The 8,494-nt window shown below is 37.4% G+C and overlaps 1 long non-coding RNA gene across 1 annotated transcript; it reads right to left on the reverse strand.

The window, feature by feature from the left end:
• Nucleotides 1–838: 838 nt before the first annotated feature.
• On the reverse strand, nt 839–5,806 carry LOC141378655 (uncharacterized). Its single transcript, XR_015478832.1, has 2 exons — nt 5,264–5,806; nt 839–3,359 (listed from the first exon to the last, which is right to left on the reverse strand). It is a non-coding gene; the product is annotated as an uncharacterized LOC141378655 (long non-coding RNA).
• Between the last annotated feature and the right edge of the window lie 2,688 nt (nt 5,807–8,494).

An 8,494-nucleotide genomic window follows, 5' to 3' on the forward strand; every position in this document is an offset into this window, starting at 1 on the left:
CAACAGAAGATTGGAAAAACACTGCCTGGTCTGATGACTCTCGATTTCTTCTGCGACATTCGGATGGTAGGGTCAGCATTTGGCATCAACAACATGAAAGCATGGATTCATCCTGCCTTGTATCAACGGTTAAAGCTTGTGGTGTGATGGTGTGGGGGATATACTCTTGGCACACTTTAGGCTTATAAGTACCAATTAAGCATAGTGTCAACACCACAGCCTACCTGAGTATTTTTGTTGACCATGTCTATCCCTTTATGATCACAGTTTACCCATCATCAGATGGCTATACTTCCAGCAGGATAACGCGTCATGTCATAAAGCATGAATCATCTCAGACTGTTGTTTGTGGCTGACAAATCTACAGCAACTGCATGACACTATCAAGTTAAAAGAGACCAAAATCTCTGAGGAATATTTCCAGTACCTTGTTGAATCTATGCCACCATGGATTAAGGCAGTTCTGAAGGCAAAAGGGGGTCCAGCCCAGTACTAATAAGGTGTACCTAATAAAGTGGCAGGTGAGTGTATATATGTAACTGTGCTGACAACGGAAATATTTCTGAACAGGTATTTCTCATTTAAATGTGCTGAATGATTTACTTACTAAAAGGCATTGAACGTAATCATTAAAGGCAAATATTTTGGACGTTTCAAAATGTGCTTACTTAAACTGATCTCTTTAGTAAAAAGGCTTTAATTAGGATAGATTTATCTCACGTGATAAGTGTTTAAAATACTAAGTGCATCTTTCGCAGTCTCATGATCTAATTAAGCCCACAGAATTATTTGTGAGAACAGCCTTTGCAGAGCACTGAATTACGCAACAAAACAAAGATGCTGCTGAAGACAATGTCTTTATTTTTTGTCTATTAACATAACACAAACTGTTGTTGTAGTTGTGATGCTTTAAATATAGCAGACAATCAAAAGCAAACAATTGCAAACTATTTCAAAAAGAGCACATTAGTACAATAGTTTTAAAAGAATATCTGAAGCCGGACCTCGTGTCGCACCTTGAGTGTGTTGTCTCTATGTAGCCAGGACACATAATTTGGACATTCAAAACCAATTCTGTCTCTTCTTAGCAGCCTCGTCGTCCATGAACTCAACATTACTGTATCTCACTTGCTGTTACACAGAGAAACCAAAGACTGCAGATGATTCCACTGGGATGATTTGGTGAGAAGCCATAATTATATTAGATTAGGACCCTGCAGCAGACAGCTCATCTTCGACCACCTCGGCACCACAGGTTAGACAACAGAGGAGAAAAAAAAAAGATTAAGTGCAAAGAGGAGGTAGAGGTGCAAAGTCATCAAATCAAATCTCAGCCTTTTAGCCATTTGGCTGGCCGGGATCCGCTGCTGACAGGGTTTTTTCTGCGCGGCCAGAGGTCTTGGATTCTGTCTACATGCTGACTCCACATATGATCCCTATTAGGGCCTTGCGGGACCCCGCACCCCTCACTGTCTAACAGAGCAGGCTCGCACATACTCAGGGAGATGTTAGTGTTAATGGCTACCATTGTGTTGACGTGTTTAGACGCACGCATATCTATTCGGGAAATGACCAAGGTGGGTATAAATTAGTCAAGGTCATTTTGATGTGCTTTGATTCAAATGTCAAATTCAATCAGTATTGTTGATAATCAAGCGGTGGCCTACTGCTTTGAGTCTTGAAGCAGAGCTAGTCAAAACCAAAAGAGAGAAATCAAATAAACTAAGGGTGTGTTCAGTACTTGGTCTGTCTGGTCTGCATCAACAATAAAATTGACACATTTGGTCCTGATTCACTTGGCGTTTACACTAGCATTATAAAGTCCAAACTTAAAGATACTAAATCAAAAATATGCGTAAATGAATATCTGCTATACAGTATACATGTTTCCATCAAAAAATGGCAATAACATCTATGCACATTATTGGATTATCGCATAAAAGACGTGCGAATAAATCAGTGTTTCAATCAAAAAGGGTGCTTTCACATCTGCAGTTTGCTTCATTTGGTCCGGATCAAGGGCAATAAATGATACATTGTAGCATTTTCTGCCATCTGGGTCGTTTTCACACCACACTGATTGCTTTGATCTAAACCAAAATGCAGTCATCTGACAAAATCCACATCACTCATTGGCCAGATGTTGTTGAACAAATTTCCTAACATTGCTTTTTGATTGTTCAGAATTCACGTGCGGGAAAATGCCAATGGAACTCCTGCAATTAAACAAACCGTTAGACACAAAATGTCCCTTTTGACTATAGAGGGATGACTGCACTGACTGATTGTATCCCTGCTCATAATCTACTATATAGTTTGTATACATCAATTTAGGCAAACTATACATTTCGAGAATAAAGTGCGGCTGGAAAACAATGTTTTAATGCATTGCAAATTGCGAAGGGGGATCGCACGTCACTTCAGGAGGAGACGTGAATTAATTTAGCTAAACTGTGATATGGTCATCTTCCGGAAATATTACCAAGAATTCATCAAGTTTCCCCCTCTCTCTCTGTTTAAAATTGTTGGCAAAGCACTGTCACATTTCATAATGCAGAGCGCATTGGCCTACGGCAGCTGGATTAGTCCAAAAGGCACAGTACTTTTTGCAGTTTGGTCTATTTTAATTCGGATCATATTCTCACCACAAATGAACTGCTCCAGGGTTCGTTTGAAAGCGTACCGAGACCACCTCTTGAAGGAGGTCTTGGTACGCTTTTTTCGTCCGTTTTTGGTGCGCACTCGAGTACAATTGCTACATTCACACCTGCTCAAACAAATCACACCAAGAGGGAAAACTAACTCTAGTGCGACTCAACCAAACTAAATTAGGCAGGTGTGAAAGCACCCAAAGAGAACAAAATTGTCACTTCCTGATTAATGGCACCAAATATGAAAAGTAAAAACTGAATTTGCTGCAGTATGATTAAGCTGCATGAATCTTTACTTCATTTAATAAATGACTTGCGCCTCACAAGACAATGCTGACATGCAATGAACAAGTGGTGGCGTTTGAAGTTTGACACAATTCTGGAGGTAATTGATAATATAATAACACTAATGCTGGAATAGTTACAGCATTTTAGAACAACCAAAACAACATTTCGGATGTTTTATAGTGTGCTCAGCCTGCTGGTTTGACCAGTCACACACATTTTTATAATTACAAAGCTGAACGTCCATTGTGGAGAAGCTGCAGGAGAAGAGGTTACTGGCTGGTGTACAGGCTGGCTCTTTAGGATCAGTGCGAAGACTCATCTGTCATTGGGGCCTTGCAGGAATCAGTATCATGCTCTTAAATCCTCCATGACCCCTACAGCAGCTGCTCAGGATACGGCCTGGTCCAGGATTATGAAAACCTATGGGAACAAAAAAAAAGTGCAGATGCCATTCAATTTATAATGCATTTTGGAAAGTGTTCCTAGCTATATAATGATAGGTGGATGGAAACAGCTATTGACACGTTTCGACACCTGTTTGAACTTTAACAGGCAACAAAGCAACTAAGATCAGAAATCCCGTGTACTGTATATGGTTGCACATTATGACAATACCCACCGACCAAGAAGTTTTCTGTTTAATAGACCTGTAATAGCATCTAAACGTTAATCATCATACTCTAGTTTTAGGATATTCTTGAACATTAATAGATTTTCACTGACAGCCCAAATTTAGCCTTTTAGCCAAGATATTGATGTTTAGATATCTATTAGTCTTCTTTTAAACAAAAAATGTTATGTGAGTTATGTGTCTTTGGTCCATGTGTTGCATTCATATTGTAGTCAAACCACAACTAAGGTTGTTTGTAAATGGATAGAGACTTTCCAGGGGCACCTTGGCATTAAATTGGCATCAATCATGACAATAAACATATCATTCATTCATTTTCCTTCGGCTTAATCCCTTATCTATCAGGGGTCACCACAGTGGAATGAACCGCTCACTATCAAGGCATATGTTTTACACAGCGAATGCCCTTCCAGCTGCAACCCTGTAGGAAACACTCTCGCATTCACATATACACTCATATGGCCAATTTAGTTGATCCAATTCACCTATACTGTATGTCTTTGTAGTATAGGTGGAAACCGGAGCACCTGGAGGAAGACCACACAAACACATGGAGAAAATGCAGACTCCACAAAGAAATGCCAACTGGCCAAGCCGGAACTCAAACTCAGTGCTAACCACTGAGCCACCGTGCTGCCCCAATAAACTTATGAAAAATGCTAATTTATTTGGTGTTAAAACCTTGACCCTCATTTCACATCCACCAATTGATGCTAAAACCGTAGATTACCGAAATAATGACAGAAAAAGTATTTTAATATAAGAAGAACTTTATAGTCTGATATAATATGAAATATATAAATATTTTCAATCTTTGATTACAAATTTGCACTGGATTTTGTATCCCTACAATGTATGTAAACGACCTTTGTGTCAAAACGACATCAAACTGACATCTAACATTGGTGTCAAAAAGCACGTCAAAAATGTATTTTGATGCTAATGCTAGATGTGAATTTGATGTAATCAGGGTAGTCAATTGGCATAAAATCAATTAGCTTTTTTTTACATGTTTTTTTGGTCATCTTTGGGTCTTCTTTTGACTAGTCTAGTTTGGCCCACTAGTTTGGTATGCACCAATATTCAGATAACATCATTCACACTTAAATAAAGCACGCTAACAGCACAGCTAACTAAACTGGTCACTTGTAAACAGCAGAGAGAGAAAGCAGTGGAGAAGACATCAACAGGAACAGCAGCAGTGATTATCCAGGTTAAATCTTTATCTAAACTAACTCCAATTGACCAATGTCCTTGTGTCTCTAGGGATTGCATTATAGTTTTTATCCACTTACGCAGAGTGGGCATCTGCAGCTGTTCTCATGCAGAGACAGTGGCAGGGAGTGAGAGCGAGAGAGAATTAAGCAGGACTCCTCATTTATTTAGTATTCGTTTCACTGTGACCCGTATCACTGCTGTATATATAATGTCAAACAAATTCCCTCAGTTTTTAGCATTAATTTTCATGTCAATACAGACTGCATCAAGTTATTCCTACATTAATGTACATCTTTGTCATACACCATTTACATTCACTATTCATTCATGCCAAACTCTACAGTACTGTATCAGCGTGCAACAGTGCCTTGCAGATCTCACCGCCAAGTCCTAACTGCATAGATACACTAATATGCATAAAACTGTGTCATCATCATCTTAACTGAAATATGCATAACTTGTGGTTGGTACTCACTGCAAATCCCAGAGGCAAAAGAACTGTAATCTTGCAAGCGGAAGTCATTCCCATCTGAATAATTGATGAGAAATGATTGGCATAAGAGGTGGCGTGTACATGGTCATTTCAGCGGAGACTTTCAGCAGTGGTCACTGCATCATCAATGACCTAACAGCTTTGTCCATAGAATAATAATAAACACTTGGGTTTTTTGACTGCCAAGGCATTACAGAAACTATGGTGCTTTAAAATGATTTTAGTATTCATGCTAGCTTATTAATATGAGTCAAAGAGTTTAACAATGATCAATATTATGCGTTTGGGATATTGAGAGTTTGTGAAGCATAAATAAATAACGTTTTGCATAAATAAAATATCCTATTAATATTATTGTTATTATTACTCGTATTGCTATTAATACTATTCTCTATGTTTCACATTAAAAATATATATGTTTATTTACACTCCGTAAGTTTAAATCTTGGTTATCTAATTTCAAATGTACTAATTTCTTATTCCTGCGGCGGGAGGGTGAGACGCTGACTTGAACAGCTGCTTCATGACCCAAAAAACTGTCAGTCTTTCCCTGGAATAAATTGTGGAATGTTCTACTTTTTCAAGCAGGGACGACTGAGTTTCTAAATGCCATTAATAAAACCATAAAGTTCTTAAAATGTGTATGATTGCACACGTGAGCACATTAAAACACTAATCTAATGATAAATACAAGATTTTATCGGATATGTTACGACCAACTGAACGTGTAAACATAAATAAAATCTCCGTTTCCCCCCGTCTTCTGAAGCCCTGTTTCAGGCAGACCCATAGTAGAATCAATTCACACAGTGGGGAGCTTGAAACCGTCCACTCGTGCTTCTCAGCTTAGTTTGGAAAAATAAGTCTTGAACACAGTTTGGATTTCAAAGTTGTACGATGTGGTTTTGCGAGGGAAGGTTGCGACGCAATCCAGACGTTTGCTGTTTCACACGAGTTCCACATTAAAAGCGTTTAGAGGTGATGTCGGGCGGTATAAAAACGAGTTACCGTGTTTTAGTCTGAGTTGACGCTGGTCTTGAATCACGTCTCGCACGTTGGCAGTGAGATAAACATCTTCCTATGCGCTTATGCTGCTGGTATTTCGCAGAGCTAAGTTGTGATTGACATTACTTGGCATAAGCGTTTTAGGGCATTATTGCATTTAAACACACAGTTCGAATTAGTGATTATGTTAGAAAAATGCGTATTGATAGTACATATTATTATTGTTATCTGCTAAATTTATAGGTGAGCCACTTTTATAAAACCTCTAATAGGAGGAACACATTTAACCCGCCAGTAAACTGTATCCCAATATCTATGAAATGCCAAGTCTGACTAAATTAGAAATAGATATAAATAAATAATTAAATGTAAAATCTATTTAAAATGTCAGGGGTGTTCAAACTATTCCAACTATTCCAAAAATTTTAATACAGTCATATAATTATAACATATGCCTCTTTTGGCTTTTTAACGTTTGTGTGAAAACTACTGCACTCAAATATTTTTTTTGCTTGTTTAAATTACTTATTTAAAATAATCGGACAAAACAATTCTTGAGATTTCATTTGGACAACTTAGTTTTTTTATATTCAATCCACATAAATTCGTTAAACTTGAACAAATTGTATGGAACCCTGCACTTTTTACAGTGCGAGTGATTTAAGGAACAACTTTTAAATAAAAATTCCCAGGAAAAAAACTAAAAGGATAGGTCACTAAAAATGATAAATTTTATTTACTTTTTTTAATTTACTTTTTATTTATCCACAAGTGATTTGTAACCTTTCAGAGTTTCCTTATTCTGTTGGTTTGGAGTAAGTGATGGGTGGTGACAGAATTTTCATTTTTGGGAGAAATCCCTATAACTTATCCCAGTACTGGGTTGTGGCTGGAAGGGCATTCACTATGTAAAACATATGCCGGAATAGTTGGTGGTTCATTCCGCTTTGGCAACCCCTGATAAATAATGGACTAAGCTGAAGTAAAATTAGTGAATCTCTTGAACTCTCTTCTCCATTCTTATGGACTTTTTTCTTTTTAATTTGATCTTTTGTAATAATATTACAAATTAATTTTTTAAACAAAAACTACAACAAAGTGTTTATGTTTCATTCCCATTTCCTTTTCATAAATCTTTTTTACACAAACACAACAGTTATACTCAGGACCTTCAGGACAAAAGGTCACAATTAAAACCCATTAAAATGGCCCCAGTATCATTCCAGTATCATTTAAGCAAAAGGTTATACACTCTTTGTTGACAAGCTTCTGTTTTTGTTGATACGTCTTCAAAATTGTTACCAGCTTAATGTATAAATTTGTAATATTGTTTGACATTGTTCTAAATTTGACAAGTGGGAAAAATAATCACTTTTACCCTGCTTTTGTTTTTTATGTGACACTGCACAAAACCATCAAATCAATGGCTTGATTAACAAAGTCTAATCTAAATGGTTAAAATCCTTCAAAAAGAATTCTCGGGTGACGTGGTGGCACAGTAGGTAGAGCTGTCACCTCACAGCAAGAAGGTCGCTGGTTCGAGCCTCAGATGGGTCGGTTGGCATTTCTGTTTGGAGTTTGCATGTTCTCCCCGCGTTCGTGTGAGTTTCCCCCGGGTGCTTTGGTTTCCCCCACAGTCCAAAGGCATGCGGTATAGGTGAACTGGGTAAGCTAAATTGTCCATAGTATGTATGGAAGGTGTGTCTGCTGTGTAAAACATATGCTGGATAAGTTGGCGGTTCAGTCGGCTGTGGCGACCCCGGATTAATAAATGGAAAGAAAATGAATTAAAAAGAATTCTTGGTAGTTATTATCATGACTGATGCTGGTGAAGGAGTGAAAGTTTACAAAAACATTAATATGATTCTTTTCTGATGCTTTTAGTTCTCAACTTTGACAATTTAGTTCTCTGGGGACCTATGTAAACCTTTTTAAGGGCACAATAGTAAAAACAAAATGCAAGAATGATTGAATGACATGCATCCAAAAAGTGACTTTTGCTGCTTGGTTAAACTACTTGTTTAAAATGAGTTGAAACAACACAATTGTTAAGTTTTTTTGAGGACAACTTAATTGTTTTATGTTTAATCCACTTAGTTTTGTAATTAACTTAATTTGTTTTAAGACAACATGAAGGTGTTGTTTACAGTGTGTGTGATGTGTAAATCTATAAAAAGTGAAAATGAATTACAGTATTTTGTTAATGTT

The sequence above is a fragment of the Danio rerio genome, chromosome 2 (assembly GCF_052040795.2).
Source record: "Danio rerio strain M-AB ecotype USA chromosome 2, GRCz13ab, whole genome shotgun sequence".
NCBI lineage: Eukaryota > Metazoa > Chordata > Actinopteri > Cypriniformes > Danionidae > Danio > Danio rerio.